Source organism: Notothenia coriiceps, unplaced genomic scaffold, assembly GCF_000735185.1.
Source record: "Notothenia coriiceps isolate Sejong01 unplaced genomic scaffold, NC01 NC01_scaffold00007547, whole genome shotgun sequence".
Classification (NCBI taxonomy): domain Eukaryota; kingdom Metazoa; phylum Chordata; class Actinopteri; order Perciformes; family Nototheniidae; genus Notothenia; species Notothenia coriiceps.
This window is the reverse complement of record NW_011340248.1, coordinates 598-25,807: the sequence shown is the minus strand read 5'-3', so window position 1 is coordinate 25,807 and position 25,210 is coordinate 598. Positions and strand designations below refer to the sequence as shown.

The following is a 25,210-nucleotide window of genomic DNA, read 5'->3' as shown; positions in this document are numbered from 1 at the left end:
GCACACTGCTATCTGAAGTCTGCTGCTCTGAGCATGTCAGTTGGAGTGATGACATCATCGTGTTCCATTGCACAGATGTTTATAGTTGAGCTAACGAGGTGCCTAGACTTCAAAGGCTTCATTGTTCTGAATGAGAGATGAACCTCTTACATGTGAACGTTTTGTGGAAGAACCGTAACAGATATCTGTGAAATTTCAAAACGTGAAGCATGTCAAGGAAGTTGAGTATCTGAAGTGTAATTTTTGTGTAGTTTCGGGTTAATAATGTGGCCTTTTTGGCAGTTTAGCTAAAGGTGTGTGGCTGCTGCCGTGAGGAAATATCTGCCTGAAATTACAATGGGGTTTAATGGAGGAATGTTGAACGTTTTTGTCACTTCATGCCCTCAAAAAGCATTTTGTTTAATTATTTTTGCCAAATTATTTGTCATTTTTCAAGCTACGAGATGTTTTCCTACGTTTGTCATGATAAATTATGTCTCAGGAATGTAGGGTTTGGGAATTATGGCAGTTTAAAAAAAAATATGAATGCGAATTTCAAGCTGTCCTCCACTCTAGCTGTGACATCACACACATCTAGTTAATGTTAAAATGTGAAGAAAACCTCTAAAACAAGGTCTGAACAATGTTTAATATCTCTAAAAGTAAGAATCAGATTTAAAAGTTGTTTTACACGAATTATGTCAGAAAGATGTGTAACATTTTAAAGTTGGAATGAGGTGTCTGAGTGAAAGTATGAATGAACAGTTAGCAGTTGAATTGCATGAAGATTTGTTGAAGTCTGAAGATTTTCTCTATTGACTTCAATGTTAAAAATGTGATGTATTATGGGATGTATCTCTGGAATTATGAAAGTTATGAATGAGAAAAGTAATAGCCATCGATTCCCGACCGAGCTGAACGTTTTGATGTTTGAACGGAGTTTCTGCGATGTTCAATGCGGGAGGAGAAGCGCGGCAAAATACCGGCGGAATAATAATAAACTTTTCGTCCGTAGAAGAACAGTTAGTTGGAATGTTGTTCACAGCATTCCAACTAAATAATGAAACAAGGTAAAGATACAATAAACACAAAATATACCCTTTCCAACAAAGTTATGTTTTCTCACTGTTTGTATAATAATTCAAATGAAATGGTCAAAATATGCAGACTTCTTCATTAGCTAACGCAACTAATTTAGCCAAGTTTAATGCCAAACTTTGCCATAGGTGGTAACCATAGTGTGTAGGTGGTAATGTTATGTGCAAATGAACCATGTTTGCTTCACTGCATTTTACCATCGTAAATAGCATTGTTGGCTACGGGCATCCGGGTGTTAATGAGAACTGGATACAGCGTGGGAGGCGGGGCATCATTCATTCCTATGAGAGTTGCTGGCGCATGATGATAAAATGGCCCAACTTTTGAGAGAGCGAAACGTCACAGATTACCCGGCATACCTGAGAAGTACCCGTTTGTGCGCTCATAGCGCATGCGCAATTTTAACCAAAATGCTCGTTCACATCAAGCACGTCAATTTGCGTACACGTAACAGCATCGCACGTTCATGACAGCATGGTAATGGCTTGTTATTATGATGGATTTTATATTAAATAGACGGCAGTTACACCAGTTAGCAGCTAGCGGCTAGCTAGTAATTATGCTAATGTGCACATCAATCGTTATGTACTTATATTACGCTGTAACAGGATCTAGTGATATCCAAGCAATAGAGCTTCATTTAGCATGAAATAATTATTGCACTGTATGTATATATGTATATATATGTGTGTATATATATATACAGTAGCCTAAAATACGCTTCTTAGTCCAATAATAAGCTACAGGGACGTTAATCTAATGTCGGTAATATTAACTTTATTTAATAAAACATTTACGGTACAAGATTTAATCATACAGCCCAGCCCATGTAGTATAATATTTTACAAATGATGAATTACAGCAAACATGTGCAATATCCATTATTACAGCTCTGTGGGATGGCAGTAAGACGATATGGGTCCGTTCTTATTGTGCATCCATGGGTAAAGATACACGCATGTAGTGCTGCTGCGTGCTGAACACGTAACATGAACGTGCCGGGCGGCGCGGTCCCGTGGGTTAGATGCGCGTTCATAATGCAGAGGGATATAACTCTCAGAATCAGGCCCGGTTCCAGAAAAAAATTACTCAGGGTGCATCCGAGATTAGAGAGGGTGCAGTGGTAAAGTGCTATTTTTATAAGTGGGGAGTGGACCTAACAACCTCTAGGGGGGTCCTCACCTCCTCTAGGAGGGTCCTCACCTCCTCTAGGGGGGTCCGGGGGCATGCTCCTCCGGGAAGATTTCTTTTTTAAATATTGAAGTTAAAAGCATCAATCTGGTGCACTTTGAGAGCAAAATTAAGAGATCTATGGATCTATGTGCTCTTTGCTTGATTCATGCCTTCCCAGTCCCTTATCACGTACAAGAGCATACCACGCAGTTGTTGTAGCCAGTTGTGGTGAAGGTATCTGACTTACTTGAACCGAAATGTCTAATTAGCAGAAGATGGCATCTTTTTTACATGAATATTCCAGCCAATCTCTGTTTTGAAACCATGAGCTGTAAAATGAGCGCCTTACCCCACTGTACAGGCGAGCTGGGTACTTTTTAAATATACCTGGGCAGGCTCTGTTTTGCCGAGGTCCTCTGGCACATGCTGAGGGGTGGCGGTGTTTGGGGCAACGAAGACGGCTGCGGCTGCTCCGCCTCCGTGGGCGAGGCGGGCAAAGCCGGCGAGTCGGGTGGTAGTGTCCACGACAGTGGCCGCGGCCCGCGGGTAACGTAATGTCCCCACGATCTGAACTGTTATTACCTGCAGTAGATGCAGTGTTACTGCTGGCGATAAGGGCTGGTTGTTTTAACCATTTTCTGATGTCCATCATTTACTGCTGGGTAAGCACCTTTCAGATGATGAACGCGCAGCGGTACAGGTCACCCGCACCTGACATAATAACGTTACTTACTGTTTAAATTGACCAAATAAATGCAGCAGGCAATGTTATTTATTATTATTGTTATTATATATGTAATTTTTTTGACTTTTCCTTTTTTGACTTTTCAGTTTTCAAATGAGGGTGCATAACGACTCAACTAAGGGTGCAATGTACCCTTATGCACCCCTGTAGAACCGGGCCTGCTCAGAATAACGTTATTAGCACATTTTTACAACTTGAGGAACAAATGTTTTTCAAGTGTTCATACTGGGTGGTTTATTTAGTTTAAAAAAAATTATCCAACGATTTACAGACCACTCTTTCCCCATGTAAGTCAATCGGAAAAAGTGTTTCCGGGCCTGGCAACCAAACGGAAGTGTAGTACCGCCGTTTGGCCACCACAAATATTTTCATCTGAGTCCAGCGCACTTCCTGGGGGCTTGGTGTAAATAGCATTGTTAGCTACGGACATCCGGGTGTAAATAGCATTGTTAGCTACGGACATCCGGGTGTAAATAGCATCTGCCCTAATTTTACAATTTTTATGACTACCATTAATTATTTGTGTCACATTAGCCATTTTTTATAGGAATATAGCCACAACGTGAAATGCAAAAACATCTGATATTAGTCGATACATTGGTAAGAAAAATAATATTTAGTGGCAACTGTGACTTGAGCTTTAACAGCAGAAGACTAGAAATAATAAAAGCTGTTGATATTATCCATTATTTGCTGTTAGCACTTTGACGTCTCAGTGTAGGTGCTTTGGACTGAGAAAATGGTGGGTGTGATAAATCATACATTTTGTAACAAGACATTTACAAAATACGTTATCAGACGTTCAAATAAAGCAAACATTTTCACAGATATGTTTTTATTTGTCAAACTGAAAGAGCTTTTGTTTGAAGCAACACATTTTTTAACTGTATACAGTTTATCACTCTCCTCTTCAGGCTTGAACTTAACCAGCATTATAATACGTATGTTATCATGATTGACACTCAGAATGAGGAGGTAAGAAATATTCTGTGAATAGCGGACACAGAAATACAACAACAGGATGAGTTTCCACTCTGCTCCCCTTTTTGAACTTGGGAGATAAAGTTTTACAATGCACAAGACAATCAATGGCTAGTACAAAGTAAAGGCTATTAGATCTTTATGATATGCAAGAACATAATGCGCCTTGGGACGTCTTTCTTATACTGTTCAAACTCATACATCATGCAAACTTCCTCAAAGCTTTGTAGCAGACCTGCTGACAGGAAGCTGGCTACAAAGATCAATCAGAGCAGATGCTGGCCAAGATCTAGTTATTTAGCAATAAACAATTCAAGAGTGCACAAAATAATGTGTTTATGCGTATCCTTTGTCCATGAACCTAAGAAATGACAATCACTGATTCACACCAATTACAATTTTCACATATTGGTAATTACAGCAAGGTCTTTCAGTGTAATTTACATTGTACAATTGAAGTTTGGCAATGCATGAGTGAACTTTTCCAAAGATATCCCATTGTTCTTTAATAAACCAGAATAAAAGCTATACTCTGTTTCAATCAGCCAGATAACAATCAAAATATGCTTTTGTTATGTTTTTACGGTTTCTTGCCATCTACAAAGAGTATTATGTTGATGGATGACAGCGCTAAATGCCCTAGCACGCAACAATATAAAGTTAGCAACAAAATGTTGTGATGGTGACACATTTTCTTGGTGTGTTCTTTGCTGTGCTTTTAGAATTAAGTTTAAAAGTGTTTGATTTGAATATAAAGTGATGAAAAGAACAATGGCACTCAGCCAAAATTACTTTGGTGCATCAAATTAAATATGTTTTTTTTTAGTGTTACTTTCAGGATGGGCTGCAATCTTGGAACAAATTCATGGTACTTCTACAATATGGAATGATTGGATAGTTAAGTGTCTGAAAGCATAAAAGCACCCCCCTTCAGCTGTTGTTCTAGCACTCGACACTTTGAGTAAACTAGTTGAGAGTGGGAACCACTAGAGTAATCCAGGCCTATTTTTAAACCATGTGGAAAAGGGCTGTGACACCGCTGCTATGCCTCAGGTAGTTATTTTCTTCCATTTATTAAACTAGTCAAGCATCATTGTTCATTTACTGCAGCCAACAGCAGAATCCACACACTGGAAACGGCACAACTAGGATATTTTGATGCGATGGTATGGCGGCATCTTTTTCCCCGGAAACGTATTTTCCATGAAACCATTTAAACATGCAGAGTTGTTCTCACGTCATGTGCAAATACCCACAAGCTCTAAAATTAAATTTCATTTCACATTATATTTCATTACTATATCATCTGTAATACACGTATGAGACTAAAAATCAGATCCCCTGAAATAAAGAGGCTGTCAATATTTACTTTAGAGCTCTGTACTGTTACTACGGTTCATCATTGTTGTAGGTTGAGATAGCATTTTTTCATATATTATTAATCTTGAACATTTGCTCTTTTTTGAAAAACAAAAAGCTACATTTAATTAACAATTATTATGTATCGTACCAAAGGGGTTAATAAAGAAAATAACTGTTTTCAATATTTGAATGGAGAGGAGATGGTTTAAATAACAGCTCTCACTCAATTGACGTTTTCTTTAAATAATAATACAGAGACATATTTAAATAGGTGGCCAAAAATGATAAATGTGTGGGTTAATATTACATCTATCCTGAGTTAGATCTCCAAGACAACACAAAGACATTTAACACAGATCTTATGCATCTGACAGCTGATACAAATAAATCAAAAATAAATACAAAAAAGAAACAAGCGAAAGAAAACAATCCAATTATCTTAGAAAAATCGAGCGTTAATCACACAAATAAAAAATGGAGCTCTTTATGAGAGCAGTAAGACAAGTCAACTGGAGATAGCTTCAGTGTGCTGCAGTAAACGTTAAACTGCAGGGCCTTTTGTTGTCTCGTATCAGGTATCTTCAGTAAGCTTTTGCAGTGTGTTGTAATGTTTCAGAACTATTGAAAAATGCACATAAAAATAGGTCCCTAAATCAAAGCCATTGTTCCCCGGGCTAGAGGTTTAAAATGATTTGTCATAATATACATTTATAATTTACGCACCATGCAATTTTTTTGACTTTTACATATAATACAAGAGCATTAATAGTGTTTTGATTGATGTAGTAATGTCAGTGTTCATTAGGGTTAAAGCATGGCTTGAGGAAAGTCGTAATCAAAGTAAAAATATATTTGATAATGCGGTAAGGTGTGACCTCTACATGGTATTTTAGAAAGTTTAGTAATGGTATGAAGTTGGTAAATAATGTCCAATGAAGCACGACAGACAGCTTTCACATGTTTGTTAAAAAGTGACACTGTACTAATAGCTTCCATGGCAACAGGATGAAACCACAGCAAGAACCCCCCGACTCCAACCCCACCCCAACCCCACATATATTACAGAAGTTCATTCCAAACAGGATGGTAAATCTTGAGGAGAATAAAAAGACAAAGTTCACGCTTTAAAGAGGAAATTAAAAGACAAGAGTGGGTTAAGGGCAGGTTTTAAATCATTGTACAAAAGGAACAAACAGCAACCCACCACAACCAAACACGTATTCTTGAAAAATCCATTGGAAATTGATTTCTTTTTACAGGTTGCACAGTTTATTTTTGAAATACAGGGAGAGATACTCCAGTATGCCACGGGATAGGGGGAACATGGCAAGAAAGATGGAAGACAGGACTTCACTCTTCCTCTGTGCATCCCAGTACTTCTGCACGCAAAGTGATCCTGCCGTACCATGACCAGGGAAGGATCCGGAGGAGCCGAGCGTAGATGGGGGGATCTAACACGTTCTTTCGGTGCGTGTCGTTGTCAAAGTTACCTTGGAATACCTGTAAAGACAACAGAATAGAGAGATTGTTATTTTGGCAACCAGAAACTAACATTCATCTGTAAAGTGAATGTTAATTGTGTGTGTTTTTTTTAAAACATGGTAATTAAATGCTTTAGAAGTCAACATGTGGAGAAAAAAGACATCTTCAGTGGAAAACCAGAAAAACCAAATGCTTTGTAACTGGGATGCAGCTGCAGAACATTCCTGGTAAATTCCTTGCCTGATTTCTGCAGATTGTTACCTTCAAGGCCTCACGCATGAACAGCTACTGAATGAAGTGCAGCCAATCAGAGCTTCAATCCAAAACACTGCCAATAACAGTTCATTCTCTGAATTTGGTGCTGTTTTTTGTTCTTTTCTTTGATGCACCACACGTATGAGCACATCAATAGTTTCCCCCAGTGGAAAATTGTGCGTTGTTAGAGCAACACAGCTGGAAGTTCCACCTCCACAATTAACTGCAGACTGCTACTTGCATTTTTGCCTGCTTACTGTGTGGTGTTCTTAACATGCACCATGTGCTTGGTGGTCTTGTTTTTTCCATCAATTGTGTTGTACATTTCAAATGGTTTAGCCTTGGCATTATATAAAAGGATTTGCGGTTGCCAGAAATGTTGCTTTAAAGGGAAAAGTGTATATCTCCAGTATTGGCTCTCTATAACTCATAACATATCGTGTTACAGACTAATATGCATTCTGGATTAACACTCCTACACTCTTATTGCAGTACGTAGCCACTGGCATATCCTTCACTGAGGTGCTAAAAATCCTGTTGTATCCAATTTAAACTAAACATTCAAGTCGTTAAGTGGGAGATTTTAGTGTCTGCACCACTTTTATTCTAATTCAATGACATTTAAAGGCCTTTAGATAAGCCTTGAGAGAACAGTTCCGGGGTTAACTACAAGATACAAATAAGCTAATTTCCATACTGGGACGTGTGCTCTATTGTTGATTATTAGATGCTTTGTGTTGGTGTGTGCTAAATAGCAGAATAATTAAGTATATTAGAAAGAAATGTATCTACAGGGACTGCTCCAATGAAGGATATGATCATCTCAATTAAACAGACATGATTATTCCTGTGTAATTGGGATGTAATGGGAATCACTGTTGTGTGCAATAGAAAATCAGTTGGCCAAATCCGAGCTGGTGCTGGAGACAGTGGTTGACCATTTCAGAGTAGAGCTTCAACTAATTATCTTTAAACTTATCTTTAAAATACTCATAGGCCGTGGTTTAGATTTGAACAGTTAAAGGTCCCATGTCATGGCCATTTCCACTGATCATAATTCCATTGTTGAGGTCTACTAGAATAGATTTATATTGTGCAATTTTCCAAACTCACATTGGTTTCTCATACAGCATCTCTGTAAACTACGTGTATTCACTGAATTTCACTCTCTGCCTTTAACGGCTCGTTGTAGCTCCAGTAGCTCCAGCTCCCACCCTCCCTGTGAGCACAGTGTGCTCTGATTGGTCGGGACGTTGTGAATCGCGCTGAGCTCCGTGGAGGTGTTGTTTCCTTGTTTAGCGACAGCGAAACACAGTCAAACTCACCCTGAGCACCCACAAAGTCACAGCCGAAGTAAAAACAATAAGTGTGGCTTGATATTGAGTAAGAAAAAGGTTGATAAACGCTGTGAGAATGGGTCTGTAGAGAGAATTTCGCCGCGATCCCAACTGTCTGTTATCAGCCTGCAGCCAGGGAGGAGAGATCAGCAGAGCTGCCTGCACTGAGTGTGTGTGTGAGGAAGTCCGTGGATTGGTCAATTTGGACCAATCAGCGGGGGCTTAACGTAACGGATTGGTCCATTTCGTTCCGAGTACGGTTGACATCATGCGTACCCGGAAGAATCAAATGGACAGTGACGTATCCAACGAGGCGTTTTGGGGAGGTATTTTCTGTGTTAGAGTTTTACTCGCTACAGGGTGTACTTTGAGGGTTTGTGACTCTGCAGACCGTTTACATGCATAAAAACCTTCATAACACACAAGGGGACGGGTAATAACCAGAAAAGCATGACATGGGACCTTTAACACTTGGTTTGAAGGTTTCATTATAACCAGTGCTTGTACAAATATTTTGACAAAATATTCAAGCATTACATACTGTATCACAGTCTAAGAGCAGATTTGATGATTTTAGTACCATAGCCTTGGTGCTTGGTGGACTAGAATACTTGTTGTTTTTTGGCCATATTTGATATTGAAAAGAGATTTTGGGTAGGGTGACACTTTTTCAACTGGAAGACCGTCCACAACCTTCTAGGTAATCACACATAGGAACATAGAAATTGACAAGAGGAATTGGTCAGAATAAAAACTGCACATCGACTCCATCAAAGAGCAGACGAGACATGTCACGTGACATGATGAAATATTTTCGACCTTTTACTTTGCTTTTAAATGAACATTCTAGTGTTAACTTGACCTGTAAGTGCATCACAATTATATATCACCAGTGACACATAATGGTTTATCTGGCTATCATTTGGTGCCTAAAACTTAATTTTGAGCCTAATGCTACTTTCATCAGATGAAAATCTTAATCCAGCAGATACCTACATAAGGCTACAGTTTTGCGGTATAGGATGACTGCTTATACACTGTATGTATGGTGTACAGATACTGTAATAGAATCACTCAAGGACCATTTATATTACCCAGTAGCAGCCAGACATATAAGATATACTTGTCCCTTATGAACATGCGATAATTTGACAAGATATCAAACCTCTGCCCTCTCTTCTTAGAACTTGTTTACATTAATACGACAGCTTTCATTTTATTCTTTATCATGTTGTTGTCTGAGCTTCACCTGCAGACTAAAGCTGAAATCATATGACAGGCATACACTTTCATTGCTTTCCTTATTTCACAAACTGGCCGCCTTTACCTCCTGCTGCAGGGAAACTCATTCCCTTCTCTTTGTTTCTCATCTATGTAGCAGAAAGCTTATTCTGTATTCAGACAAGGTTTGCATCTGTATCTACATCATGTGACATTCTGCTCTCCCTATCATTATTGCCTCTCTACTTTGATCCTTTTACTTACTATAAACCTCAAATCTACACATGGTGCTTCATATGCTTTGTGTGTTTATTCATATATCCAACATTGTTTTTGCTTGAGAAGTAACTCAAGTATTGTTTTAATGATTTAGAGTACCTGTATAAAATGACTTTTATCCAGATATTAAACATTACATTTTAAATTGTTAAATAACTCACTTTTAATTGAAACTTTTTAGGGGAGATCAGAAGAATCATCAATGTGTTTAAATAGACTCAGAAGTTAAAGGGCCCATGTCATGCTTTTCCGGTTATTACCCGTCCCCTTGTGTGTTATGAAGGTTTGTATGCATGTAAACGGTACACCCTGTAGCGAGTAAAACTCCAACACAGTCTATGCTGCCCCAAAACGCCTCGTTGGAGATTTCTCATTTTCCATTGTTTACTTCCTGGGTACTGTGACGTGTGAATACCCAGAGGCCACACCCTCTGCCAGCCTTTCACGAAACAAAGCTTCCCAAACCTTTCAGCGATTCATGGCGGATATGTACAGCGTAGGGCACTGAAGAACGATGCTGTTCCTACTTTGTTTGGACCAGCGGGAGATTCGGGTACACAACCTTTAAGTATTCATTGTTGTTTGTGTATTTATGATGTTTAAAACAAACAAAGTATCTACCACCACTGTTTAAATGGGTAAACGTTTTTCAGGCTGCTACATTGGGATTGCGGAGAAATGCTCTCCGCAGACCGATTCTCACAGCGTTATAAATCTTTTTCTTATTCAATATCAAGCCACACTTATTGTTTTTACTTCGGCTGTGAGTGTTTGTGTGTGCTCAGGATGAGTTTTGCTTGTTCTCGCTGCATCGCCGACCCGGAAGCCTGAATATGATTTATCTNTTTTATGGCCGTGTGCTCTGAGTGGCCTATTACAATCTCAGGTATTAATGTTTGTGCTTTAATGCCCTTGCTTCAGTGGAAGGCTGGCTTTGTTGTTGAGGAAATAACAGAAATGTGATATAATTGAATGGTCTAAATGTACCAGTTCCATTTTAAAGCACTCTTTGTGAGGGAAACTTCTGCAGCAATGGAGAGTCAGGACTCAGAGGAGAGTTTGAGCTTTGATGTCAAACATTGATGTTTATTTACAAGTATCGGCCGGAGAAATTCCCATCACAAGTCACACAGCCAGAGATTGACCAGCCTATCTCTCGATAGACCATTTAACTAGTTTACAGAGAGTTGATCCACATATTGGGGGATGGTGCGTAAACACTGGAGATATCCCCGATATCTGGAAATACTCAATCACCTGTCTGTGGGACTCACAGTCATAAAACCCTCTGACCGATAGTAAAACTGAGAATAACATCACATGACTGCATTATCACATTTCAGTCAGACAACTCACGTGTTTCTTTAACATGTTTATTAGAAGCAGTATATAGTTGAGTTTGGCGACTAGGCTCGGGCATCATCACTCCATAGATATACATAGCACGATGAGTGATGATCAAATAACTAACCCCCGAGCCTACAGGTGGAAGCTGGGGTGGAAGCTGGGGTGGTGGTGGGGCAGGCAAGCAGCAGCGACGTAAAGGTAGCTGCGGCAATAGCAGCAGCAAGCAATGCATGGAGAGAGAACTGGCAGGTTAAATAGAGCGACATATTAAGGAGACTCTGTTTGGTTGGTTGCAGAGTGGCAAGGGGCGTTATGTATGAATGCAGCATAAGTGCTCGAGTTGACTGCCTGAACTAGCTCGCAGGCTTCGCCCCATTCCTTACGGGAGATAACACACTCATTGTTGGTCGTAAACGTCAACAGGCAGAAAGGTTAAATATCTAAAGTAAAGACAGAAATAATCTCCAACACTCTTGAAAGTATTCAATTATAGATGGGGGAAAATATGTGTACAAACAAAAAGCTTACAATGCAGGTGTTTGTGGTGCAAGCTGAAATGCTAGCGTGTTTAGCCGGTATAATGGTTATCATGTTTACTATCTAAGTTTAATTAGCGTTTGATAATTGGTAGTGAGCACACAATACAATGTTATTGAAAATAATGTAATAAGGAGGGGGAACATGGATGTAACACATTTCATATCAAAAGTGTCAATCTCATGGAACAAGAGCCAAAGTCATTATTATTCATCCTCTGGGGACCATGACTGTCTGTACAAAATGTTGTGCTACTCCTTTTGGTATTGAGTAATTTCACTGAAAAAATAAAGTCATGACTCTCGCTGGACAAAATCAGGATTCATCCTCTGGGCAGTGAGCACCACCAATATCATTGTAAAGTTCATGACCGAAATAATAGATCAATAGACCGTCAGACAGACATAAATTGAGAGCCCTGGCTAAAATGTGTGATTGCAGTGTGAGCCATTTGTTCTTTGAAAGATATATTTATTCTGGTCTCACATTGCCTGGGGTTATCAACATGCAGGTGCCATTTATTATGTTTTTAAGCATATTAGACATACTGTGAAGATGGAAAAACCAGTCAATATTTGTAAGAATAATAAAAAATGTAAGCAACATTGCTTCACGAGTGAGCTGGCATAAAGACAAGGGTGAAGAGGAGTAGGGAGGGTGGGAGTGTATGTTCAATATATAGCTTTACCCTTGCCATGTAAAACTGTTTGGCTTACAAACATGTGTGCCTGCCACCATATTGCACTTCACTGTGAGTCACTGCATGGTCCTTTCCTGTATTTATATCCCCAGCATTTTGGCTGTGAGATGTGCCTTGACCAGTCAGCCCACTGAGTCTCTTAATGTACTGCCAACACGATGTTGCTCCGTAACAAAGACATCAGTCCTTGTGTCGGGAAAGCTTATTCTACATTTTAAGTCCATTTGATCCACATTCCACATTTAGCACTTAATTTAAAGTAAAATATCGAACAACAGAAAATGTTTAAGTTCATGCTGAAATGTTGTTTCAAGGGACTTTCTCATTGTGATATTGCCTCTATTGTCCTCTATGCTCACACTTCAGACTTTCCCCTTACCTCTGAGAGCTCAGCAGACATACATTCTGACATCCTTCTACCCACATGTGGAAAACCCGGCCTCAGCGATGCCAGAAAGGAAATCCGATGTGTGTGTTTTTGTGTGTGTGTGCGTGTTTGCATGTGCTTTGCTTCTACATTATGTGTCTCTTAGTGAGTGACATTTCAAATACAAATGTATTTTACTGCATGTTACTGCATACGAACCAAAGTGTCAAATACAGTTAGTCATACTACCACGTTATCCTGATTTCAATTTATATCAATTTCCTACATGGCATTTACTCATTTGATAGGAATAACTTGTAGCCTGAGGCACAAACACAACCTCTTTGTTGTTTGTGTTTTTACAGTTATAAATAAATATACATTTCCAACAGATTCTTACATAGTTCTTAAGAAATGTGCTTAGAACAGCCTTATACGCTGCCTGAAGATGTAAAGGTGTAGGCCTACCTTCTCAAAATATTTAAATGTTTCCATCAGCAAGCTGTTGGCTCTTAAGAAATGTTTTTCTTTTTATCCATTTAGACCTGCAGCTATTTATAATGGGCCATCTAGATTTTAAAGTGTAATAAGTCATTAGGGCCCCTTTGTCCAATATACTTAGTGTATGAAGGTCTACAGGCTGTTTGTTTTCCACAGTAATAAACAAAGCAAACCAAAGTAATGAATATGAGTTCCAGTCTAAATAGTTTGGGCTGCTCTACAGTAAGTAAGCCACATTCTATTTCAGACCTTTTCATTTTCCTGGTACTGGGAACACACATGTCTCAAAAACAACCTTTCAAGCACTGCCAAACTCAGCCTTCTAGTTCATCTCATATTGACTCAGCCAGCTCACCTCTGTGTGGAGTGGAAACTCAGAAAGGTTTCATGACACAAACAGCTTTTTTTTTTGGTTGCACTCAGTAGAGAAGTGGCACACTCTCTGCCAGCCATCTGTCTGGAAATGGTCTGCCTTCAGTCTCATCCCTTGTGTTTTAGTCTTTAATATGTTTCTGAAGATACTGGGTTGCAGCAGGACCTACTTGTACATGTGCCATGATCAGATAGCAGGCAGATCCGACATCTCGTGTAAAAGTTATTGCAATGTGACTTTGATTGATTCAGTCCGGTCACTTCCCCCATGGTCTAAAATTGTCTATTTAATACATGAATGAATCTAAAAAAATCCACTGACTGTTGATTGCTGTTTCTAAATTCTATAATGTTCTATCCAATAACATAATAATACAGGTCACAACAAATATGTTGTTAATGGTGTGTCACAGAAAGGTTACATGAATAGCCTGTATTCATTAATAAATTAATGAATACATTGCATCAAAGTTGGCTCCTCTATGATGGCCATCCTTTCATTGGGTATGATGATATGCCGTGCTCAAGTATCTAAGATTAGTAGAAACAGGAGGTAAACTGTTCTATAGAGACCTAAACATGCTCTAAGCTCTTAGGGCCAGGGGTCAAAAAGATGAGCCTCTGAATGTAATATTGCAATACCATGAAGTAAACTCAGAAGAAAAAAAGGTCAACATTAAAGCAGCAGCAGAGGCCATGGTATCTTGACTTTCAGTATGCAAGTTAGACAGCGTGCAGGAGTTTATTGGCAACCTTTGATCTACTCGTCCCCCTCCCACGCACCTGTCTCATGAAATAGATGTGAAAAATGATCACAAATATTTGTAGTATTTTGCGATGTTCCAGCTTTTAATTATGAATATGACTATGCTATAGAGCCGTCAAAGCATCCTATAGAGAGGAGGGCTCTATGCTGTTTCTCGTGCAGTCTCCGCAGCTTTAAGCTCTCATGATAGCTGCCCTGTTGTGGACTTGATGGGCCATAGCACTGTCCTCCTCATTCCTCTGTGAATTGAGTGCATGCATTTCTGAAGTGTGCACTGTGACCTTATGGAAGAATGCAAGCCTGCAAACACACAATCCCCGGTTTGGAGATGAAATGGGTCTTAAAATACACAGTAAGATTAGCACAGCTGGAGGATGAATGTCAGCAGGAGAGTATGTTTTAAACACATGAATACATGGCCCCGTTCTGCTCATTATAAAGCTGCCTCTTCCTAGGGCTGCTCGATTATGGCAAAAACCATAATCTCGATTATTTGGGTCAATAATTGATATCACGATTATTAAAAACGAGACATTTTTTTTTTCAACTGTATGTTTTTAACAGTTGATTACCCTGAACTATAACTCAACTGAAAAACCAATTTAAAAAAAAGAAGAAAAAAAAAAAAAGTAATAATAAAAGAATAATCGTTTTATTTCGATTACGTTCTTTTCGTAATCGTTGCAAGCCATAATCGTAATTGCGATTAAAATACGATTAATTGAGCAGCCCTACCTCTTACTGCATTAGTCTCTTTATCATGCAATGGCAAAGCCACTTCAAGTAGCAACATGACATTTACACTCCAACCCTCGTCTTAATGAGCAGGGGAGATGAGTGTTTGTCTGGCAGAAGTGCACTGCATCGCCTCTTAGCATGCTGCCATCAAATAGGAAAACAAATAAGTAATTGACCTTCTCTCCCCTTTCAATGTGGAAATTGGAGCCTTACATTAGAGCTACATGAATCTTATTTTTAATCTCAGACACAGTGCGTGCAACCTAAAATCTATTCTCTTGTTTTATTTCTTTGAAACATGTATGCCATGAGCATTCAGAGATTGCTACAAAGGCTTCACACACTTGTATTTTGTGTGGGTTAACAGCTCATGGAGGAAGGGAAGGGGTTGAGAGTGTGATGGAAGAAAGAACAGAAGGTGGGTCCTGAAGGAGAGGCCTTGCTTTAACAAGCTTATCTCACTCCCTAATTCAGTTTGGGCTATCAAAGTGTTGAGAGCCAGCGTCGCTAGGGGCAGTTGTATTTTTTGACCGCTACCTGTGACAGCAATTACAGGTTCCCCTTCAAGCCTGCCTTTGTTATGGTGGCAGACTTGACTGCTTGGGTAGAGCAAGATTACCTCAATGTTCTGCAACTGGAGCATAATCAAAGTCCCACAATGCAAGGTGTCATGCCCCTCTAAATCAGCCAAGCAGCCCCTGCCAATGTTTCTCCCTGGTCCCCTTTATCAAGTGGGTTGCTGTGACATTATTGTAATTAAAATGATATGTTTAGGGTTTTCTCACACTTTGCTGTTGCTGAGCACTACTTCACACAAAAAAGGAAATAGAGGCTGCATACGTGTAGCTATGGAATTGTGAGACTAAAATGATGTCTGAATGCACACGTTATTGCCTTTTGTCATACTAACATTTCAAGTGGAGAATGGAGAGTTATTTCCGGTTGGAAGCCCTTCAGAAAGCCAAGAGTTTGCTGTGTGCTCGCTAAGACATGGCTTTGTCTACATGTGTGTCAGGACCCAGGTCTGTGGTTGCTTATGTAGACAGCAGGGGGTCTGCATTAAAGAAAAACCCTCTAATACCCAGGGAGCAGTCCTCAAACTTAAAGTAGCTGGGAAGAAAGAAAAGCTCTCGAGCGGTGCTGAAATCTCAAGAGATATGTAAACTCTGAGTAAGCTCATTCACATCACTGCCAAAGGTTCAGGGTTTGTAACATATTGCAGTGCGGTGTGCTGAGATGCACAGTGGTGTTCTACGGTGATATAGAATGAAAGCAAAGCACAAGCATTCACTGTGTTGGCTTAGTTGCCTAATTGACAGTGTTATGTTGCCCTGTGACAAGGCAAATTAGAATGATCTATGGTTGTCTCAATGTTGTGTATATTCAGCAGAAGAAATACATCTGCATGCAAATGTTTCATTCCCTTCTCTCTCTTAGCTTCTAAATGTTGCCACTACCTTCACCTGTGATGGAGAAAGGTTGCACAATGTGTTTCTACCTGTATTGACTGTGAATGGGTGCTGCATAGATATATATGATGAGTGAGACAGTTTTACAGTGAGGCTTCGGCTATTAGCATTTAACGGTTGTGTGGATGTGTGAGTGGAGAAGTTGCTCGGTAACATCGCCTCACCTTTGATTAAAGGGCGTTAACATTATTTTCCCAAGTCACAACATATCGAGACTGCCTGAAAGGTGCAGGGCTGATTTAAAGAAGGTTCTCTTTTCAACCCATCATTTGTTTTTTAAATGTAGAATTAATGTGTTTAATCAAATAGCAGCAATTATATTTGGTTTATAAAAAGCATGTAAAAGGGTACAGTACCTCTTTAAAGAAATTCAATCACATTGGAAGGTATGCTTTGTGTGTTACAGAGATGTAAAAGTATTTTAAAAAATGTTTCCGTTGCTTCGCTGCTTTTTTCTTAAGATAGCAGCTAAGTGGGAGTGAATAGTTATATAATAATACCCTTTATTCTCCATTAGGTAACACCTTCCTCTTCCCTTTAAAAAGTTCACATATATTATTTATGTGATATAATTAACATGGTGGAAAAACCTTACGTATAAATAATGCTTGACCTTTTACTTGAGTATTTCCTCTGATTCAGAGTGAGTCAGGTAAATGTGATCACGCTAATGTGCGTATACTTGTGGTCGTGCATTCTTGGCTGCAAAGTAATTACATTTTGAATCTCAACCAGTGTTGTGTAATTTTTCAAATAATGAAGCATAATTGAATCCCTAAATGTCAATATAAGTAAAAGTGTGTGTGTTTACTGCCTATCGTCCCTGTGTTGTAAATTGTTTGCAACAAATGAGAACTTATTAAAAATTAACACAAATGGAGCAGTCTGGCTCTCAGATCTGCTGCCGCGGGCAATTTCTGTTTTGCTGAGGCGAGGTGGAGGACTTAGCCTTGTTGTTCAATACTCTGTGAATAATTGAAACAGACTTTTTGCACCCGGTGTCTTTATACAGTAAATCCTTTTGCATTGAAAGAGAAAAAAGATGCTGGCTAGATTGTAAAAAATATAACATCTGAGACGTTTTTACTGGCAGAAATTCTTGAGAAATAATTCTACTACTTTTCTCTTTGTTCCTTTCCTCTTTCAGGTGGATTTGCTTCTGCCTACCAAGGTCACAGGTGTCATCACCCAGGGAGCTAAAGACTTCGGCCACGTCCAGTTTGTTGGCTCTTACAAACTGGCCTACAGCAATGACGGAGAACGGTGGAAAATATATCAAGATGAGAAACAGGGGAAGGACAAGGTAAGGAACTTGTACATCCCATAATGACCACAATTAAACACAACTTGCACAATATTAACAGATTATTCACTGACAAAGCTGTTACTTTATGAAAACACATCTTCATTGCCATGCACTCATAGCAAACATACTGAACAATGTGGTGGAATCAAAAATGTGTGTCTGTGAAAACTACTGAAGGTTTTAAATTATATATCACATCACAAAAGAAAAGGGCATTCTGGGTAGAGATATAGTTAACAGGAAAAAGGCACAGGAAGGACAGAAAGCCGAAGCAAAACTGCAAATGTCAAAAGGTTTTTTAAGTATTGTGTGAAAAAGCCCATTTCAGTATCTGTTTGTTACTTCCTTCCACTTCCCTTTAGCATCTCCTTATCTGTGGCTCAAACTGAGTTCCCCTTGTCTGTCCCGCTGCCTCTCTGTGGTCCAGAATCAGATAAGTCTGTGCTGTCAACCCGGTCTGGCTCGTGCTATGCTGGAAATCGTGTTTATGGCCCTTCAACAGAGTACATGTCCATTCCAATCGCCCACGACAACAGATACAGGGCTGCAGCAGCCTCTCTGCTGATATCAGGAGAGCTGCAGGCACACTGGTGCAGAGCTGGAGCCCCTTGTTTTTCAGAGACTGGTGGCAGGAGAGGGAGTGTTTACTTTTCTCTCTCGCCCTTGAACGATAACCAAACTTCTTCTGCTTATTCTGGTGGTGTGTTGACTATAGTAAATCAAGACATGGAGAACTAATAAAACCTCGTTATCATTTCCGTCTTTTCACTGAATTGTCGTCTTGAAAAGTGCACGGACAACAATTCCACAACAACATCATCTTCACCTGTTGCCATTTCACTATTAAACTAACAGGCCTTCTAGAGTACCCTGGAACCGAGGGAAACTAAAAGAATACGCCCATTGGCTACAAATCAATATATGATTGGTTGATTAAACTGTCATTCCAAACGCTCTCGTTCAGTGTAACGGCCAGGGCATTCTATCAAGGATGTAGAATACCTTGGTTGAAGGATATTCTACCCAGAGACCCAGAACAAGATCTGATTGGTTGCTTTCTTTTCTAACAGAACACCACTGAAATGCGTAGTGCATGGTCCGAGAAGGACAAACCAATCACATAACACTGTAACATTACAGATCAACAACCCAGATACGATTCTCATTTATTCATTGTATTTATATTTTATTAAATGTTATTTATATAATTAAATCGATTTTTTTGTTTGTTTTACCTCAGTGTTCCAGGGTATTCTCTGAATACCTTGAAGGCCCTGACGGTTCACCACTGATACATATATAATGCATAATGCAAATACTGTAGAAGTGTATTAAACCACTCAGTTTTATACACTGAGATTTGTTGCAGATTTTTAAAGAACAGAATGCAGATTTCTCTCATATCTGTTAGAATCTGCAGTCAGATTAAATTCTTCATCCATCTTGATAAATTATGTCAGAGCACTGTATTTAGGTTCATATATATAAAGCGTGAAACAAAACTCTACTGTTACAAATTGGCAACATTTGTTCCACATATTTGAAAGATTTGATTTTATGCATATTTCTAAAAGTTGGCACAGATAATTCAAATCTGAGTGCTGAGGGAGACCCATTTTTTTGCATAGTTTTTGATGTATGATTGAAAATTGATTTAGATAGTGCTAGATTTAATCTTTAATGTGTATCAGCACCCATTCATTTATTCATGCAAATACATTTTTAAGTTATAATCCAATTTAAAAGCATTTGTGAAAGGTTTTCTAATGACTTGAAATCCTTTATTCTTTAATTTGCCATCACACTTGATTTCCTAGTTTAACTCCAGCCCATGCAGTGCAGTCTGTGCTCATAAAAGCATCAGCTATGATGTCGGCTTTCTCATAAAAACTGATTCTGAGCAGTCTGTGGAGGATATGCTGTATCTTCAGATCCCATTTCAACAATAGATTTTCTTAAATAATTGGCTTTTTATTTGTTTAGTTTTTTCATTTTGGCAGGATGTCTGTTTTGTTTATCGTCCTTGTTCAGGCAAATAACACTCCTCCATCGCCAGATCGATGCTCTTACTATGCCCAATTTCCTTGTTGTGGAGCCAATAGATCCAACCAATGCCCAGAAATATTTTTCCATCCCTGCTGCAGTTCACATTCCTTGCTTGAAGAGTTTATAATTTCAACATCCAAGGATGATCTTTGGATATGGGCCACTGCATGCTCAGCATGATTTTCACTAAAGCAATCTCAATACTGAGCACTGTATGACTTCTGAAGGTCTGGAAAGAATCATCAGAGATAGCAATGGGAGGGAGAGTTCTGGCGATTTCACAGAAACCTTTTATGTTTATCACCTTCTAGTATCTAATTTCCTGCATATAACTTAATGGGGGGCTTTTTTTCTCCACCTACATATGGATTTAAAATTAGCTTTAAACCGAATACAATACCCTTCCCATCTATAGCCTCCCGTGTGGTGTTATGGCTGTATGAGTCAGAGAAAAACCAAGCATAGGCACTCAATCTGAGTGTGTGTGCTCTGCATTAGAGGGCAGGCGTGTTTTCTACGGCTTCTGAGAATGTCAATCAGTTTGTACCCCGACTGAGCCAAGGGGCTGCTCAGATGTATGAGTCTTCAAGGTGTTTTCCCCCTTCAGTCAGCTGGAGCCGCCATTAATGCTAGAGGACACATTTGGCTGTTGGACTCCCGAGGCTCCTCCTGCCACACCACAATGCTTGACTTGGCAGGAGATAGTGTGTGTGTGTGTGTGTGTGTGTGTGTGTGTGTGTGTGTGTGTGTGTGTGTGTGTGTGTGTGTGTGTGTGTGTGTGTGTGTGTGTGTGTGTGTGTGTGTGTGTGTGTGTGTGTGTGTGTGTGTGTGTGTGGTTCGGGCACAGTGGTAGAGGCTTGTAAGTATTCTTCTCAGCTCCCCCCTCCAGCTCCTGTGTGGCAGAGGCTGCAGGCAGTTAGATCTAGATTGAGAGAGGAGGCTCAGTCAGAATACAGATGTTGACGAAGCTCGACACACACACACACACACACACACACACACACACACACATACAGACACATACAGACACAGTATCCCTCTACAAAATCCATAAAGCGCCTTGTTTGCCTTTTCTATACACATCCAAAATACCCGTGTACTGCACATGTAACTGGGACAGCTAACAACATAGTTCATTGTTTAAACATAATTAACCAGGGATTTCCAAAATGACACACATCGGCTCGGCTGCACACACTTTCCTCACCTGGGTCACCACACTGACGCATACTGCACCACTGCTCTTTCCTGGGTGTCAATATTAACACAGTCACTTGATGGGGGCAATCAGGCACAGAAGTCATTGATTTATGTTTAATAGTGTTTCACTCAGGTGACACAGGGTTAATTAGCCAAAAACCCTTCAGTTACCTCGAGGTCAGAGGGTAACCGACTGCTATATAGCTGTGAATACAATCATCTTAAGAGAAACCACTTGTAGTCAGATTATCTTTTTCTTCAGTCATGGAAAATGGTGGCTGTGAGTTTTCATGCACCTCAGGAAGAGAAAAACACATTATTATGTTACATATTGCTGGCCTTTCTGAAGAAGAAGCATTTCAGCTACAGCCTCTTCTAGGCGGGTAGCTTTTGACCTTTTAATAAAGACGTGAACCTGGTTTTCCTGTTATCACTTTGGCCAGTTAAGACAACATTGGGGCAGAAAGCAAATACCGTACAGGGTCATCACTCCTTGACCTTTGCAGCTAGTTTAAATAATGTATTATGAAGAACACAAGGCATGCCTTACTAATACATACCCATACTATACCAACCTGGACTATCGATAGTTTGGAGCGGAGTTGTGGCTCCAGGAGACACAGAGAAATATGTTCTATAGATGTGTCTCCGGAAATAAAGATTATACTTAGACTCACTGACATATTTGACTAAAACTGAAAAGAGAGAAATAAGGTATTGGTTGACGTATGCTGGCTTCAATGTTTGCTTTTTTCTCTCTGGGGCTATAACCAATGCAGTTTGTTGCCAACAGAATTCAACAAAAAATAAGAATTACAACTAAAGCACTACAGCATTGTTATAGCACTTTAGTTCCCAGTAGTGAACAGCTAGTACAAACAATACTACCCATCAGAGGCTGTTGGATCTGATCTATTGTTCTGATTCTGTCGGGCAGGAAGGACACAGGTGAGGAACAGCAAGTTGTTGTTGTAATTACTGTTGTTACAGTGATTTTAATCTGGTACACTTAGAACTGATTGCTCCCAAATACACTGACAATTAATTTAAGTAAAAAATATATATAACTGGATGGTCAAAATATACAAATATGGAAGCCCCACATCCACAAACCCACCAACCTCAGATGTGTGTGACTGTCTTTCTGCTTCTGAATTATTTCATACACCTCAAGTTGTTTACCAATATGATGTTGTTCGGGATACATCCATCGTCTTCCTCATCTTTTTTTCTCTTATTCCTCCTTGTACTACAGTAATTGCCCTGTTGTTGTGATTCTTCACATATCCTGTTCCAGACAGTTTATTTTAGAGACAGAGCCTCTGAAACTGTTCAGGTCCCCAGACAGTCTAGCACAGATTATTGTCATATTTCTATCAGCTGCTGCATTCATGGCCTTCCTGTCCTGCCTTTTATATTGTGCTATCATGGCCCCGGTTGTCACATTACAGTTGTGGCAACACTCTGGAAGTGACACATATCTCGCTTCCCTATGTCAAATGTTGTTTGGAAATACAATGAAAGTGAAAAGAACATGTCAACACAGAGTGGTTTGGGGTAAAATGGTGTGCTTGGTTTCAAACAGATGCCCTTCACAACAGGTTTATTATATTATTTATTTAAGCTGCATTTTATCTGAAAAAGCTATGAACCTGTACTGAAACAGATGCTTGGCAGTAAGCAAACTACTCCTGCTCTATCAGCTGTTATTGAAAATCTATTCTTTAATAATACATGCTGCAGATTTGTTTGTTTTTTACTCTTTAATATGAATTGTAATTTAGAGATGGGTTGAGGTTAGGTACATAAACATTGAGTAGCATTAAAGCTAGTTATTGACTAATCTATTTCTCAGCTGGATAAACCTGAGACTGGCTCATACAACTGAGATGAATTGTTTTCCCAGGCTCATGGTGGTTTAACAATTTGTAACTCACTCATGTTTTCCTGTCATAAGTTAAACAGAAGTTCTTTCAAAATGGCTTTCTGGTCTGTAGGTGATTTTTTTCCAGATCTTAAAAGAATCCCTGCAACCGTTGACTTGTATACCAGCTCAATTTGTATTTTTCTAAAACACATTGCTTTAGTAAACACTTATTATTTGTTATTAAGGAATTCATGAAAGGGAAGAAATAAATGTTAACATAAACTCGTTAATGTTAATTAAAAAATGCATCTTAAAGGTCCCATGTCATGGCCATTTCTACTGGTCATAATTCCATTGTTGAGGTATACTAGAATAGATTTAAACTGTGCAATTTTCCAAACTCATATTGGTTTCTCAAACAGCATCTCTGTATAGTATGTGTATTCACCAGGGGCCTCATGTATAACACCGTGAGTAGGATTGACGTGGGAAGGTTCCTTACGTAGTAGAAATCCGAAAAATAGGTCCATACATTTTCCGCCACTTTCCGATTCACCAAACATTGCGTACCGACGAGGAAAGTGCGTATGGCACTTCCTACGCCTGTTTCCCTTTATAAATCACAACCGACTCGAAATGCGTTGCAGCTTTGGCGGGCTTCACGTAACGCCCATGTTTGCCTATAAATAGTCAAAGAAACGCCCTTTCATTCTTTCTGACTGACTGCATGGAGAAGATCACAGGAAATGACGACAGAACAGCTAAAAAAAACATCTCACATCGTGTCAGTATTTTGGGGAGGTCGAGATAAATCATATTCAGGCTTCCGGGTCGGCGATGCAGCGAGAACAAGCAAAACTCATCCTGAGCACACACAAACACTCACAGCCGAAGTAAAAANATTTAACTAGTTTACAGAGAGTTAATCCACATATTGGGGGATGTGCGTAACCCACAGACAGGTGATTGAGTATTTCCAGATATCGGGATATCTCCAATGTTTACGCACATCCCCCAATATGTGGATTAACTCTCTGTAAACTAGTTAAATGGTCTATCGAGAGATAGGCTGGTCAGATTTGACATGGCAACCCACCAGGGCAGTCAGAATCTCTGGCTGTGTGACTTGTGATGGGAATTTCTCCGGCCGATACTTGTAAATAAACATCAGTGTTTGACATCAAAGCTCAAACTCTCCTCTGAGTCCTGACTCTCCATTGCTGCAGAAGTTTCCCTCACAAAGAGTGCTTTAAAATGGAACTGGTACATTTAGACCATTCAATTATTATCACATTTCTGTTATTTCCTCAACAACAAAGCCAGCCTTCCACTGAAGCAAGGGCATTAAAGCACAAACATTAATACCTGAGATTGTAATAGGCCACTCAGAGCACACGGCCATAAAACAGATGGATCCTCACTTCGGCATGTCAAGTCTAAATGGATGCATGAAAACAAGAAGAGAATTGGCCATAGCAAAAGGAACAGGAAGGAAATCAAGCATGGTGGTCTGGATCATTTGGAGCCATTACAGCAGCGAGAACATGCTTACAAAGAACCAGGGAGTCGCATAGCGTGTAGCATGAGAGAAGTGAGGGACTCAGATCCATATGCGTAACAGAATAGCCGTGTTGCTGCATTAGCAAGGGACTTTAGGGATTTCACACTTTGTTAAATGTTCACCGCGACAAGAAATGTGATGGACACTTACTCACTGATTATATCTAAAGTAGTCTCCCTAGTAGATCTTCTCTAAAATCAAATCTGTGATTCATGCTGGAGGGAAAAAGACAGCTTTCGGTTGGAATGTTAAGTACGTTTCAATTGTGAAATGATTTTATGATCTAAAATAAGGTGCTCACGATCTAGCAATGATGATACACATTTTTTGAAAGGTCCAACAAACAGGTGAGTTAAAAATAAAATGGTTTACGACTCGAGCTGCTGCACTTACAGCTCATCATTGCTCCTCTCCCCCCTTCACTGCTTCTCACATGGTACATCAAATATTCATAATGGATTCTCACACATGCGCACACACACGCACGCACACACGCACACACATACATACACACACACAAC

At 39.5% G+C, this 25,210-nt stretch overlaps 1 long non-coding RNA gene across 1 annotated transcript; it reads left to right on the top strand.

The window, feature by feature from the left end:
- The first annotated feature begins 3,819 nt into the window (after window positions 1–3,819).
- On the top strand, window positions 3,820–24,463 carry LOC104944124 (uncharacterized). Its single transcript, XR_798197.1, has 3 exons — window positions 3,820–6,840; window positions 8,582–8,584; window positions 24,452–24,463. It is a non-coding gene; the product is annotated as an uncharacterized lncRNA (long non-coding RNA).
- The last annotated feature ends 747 nt before the right edge of the window (window positions 24,464–25,210 follow it).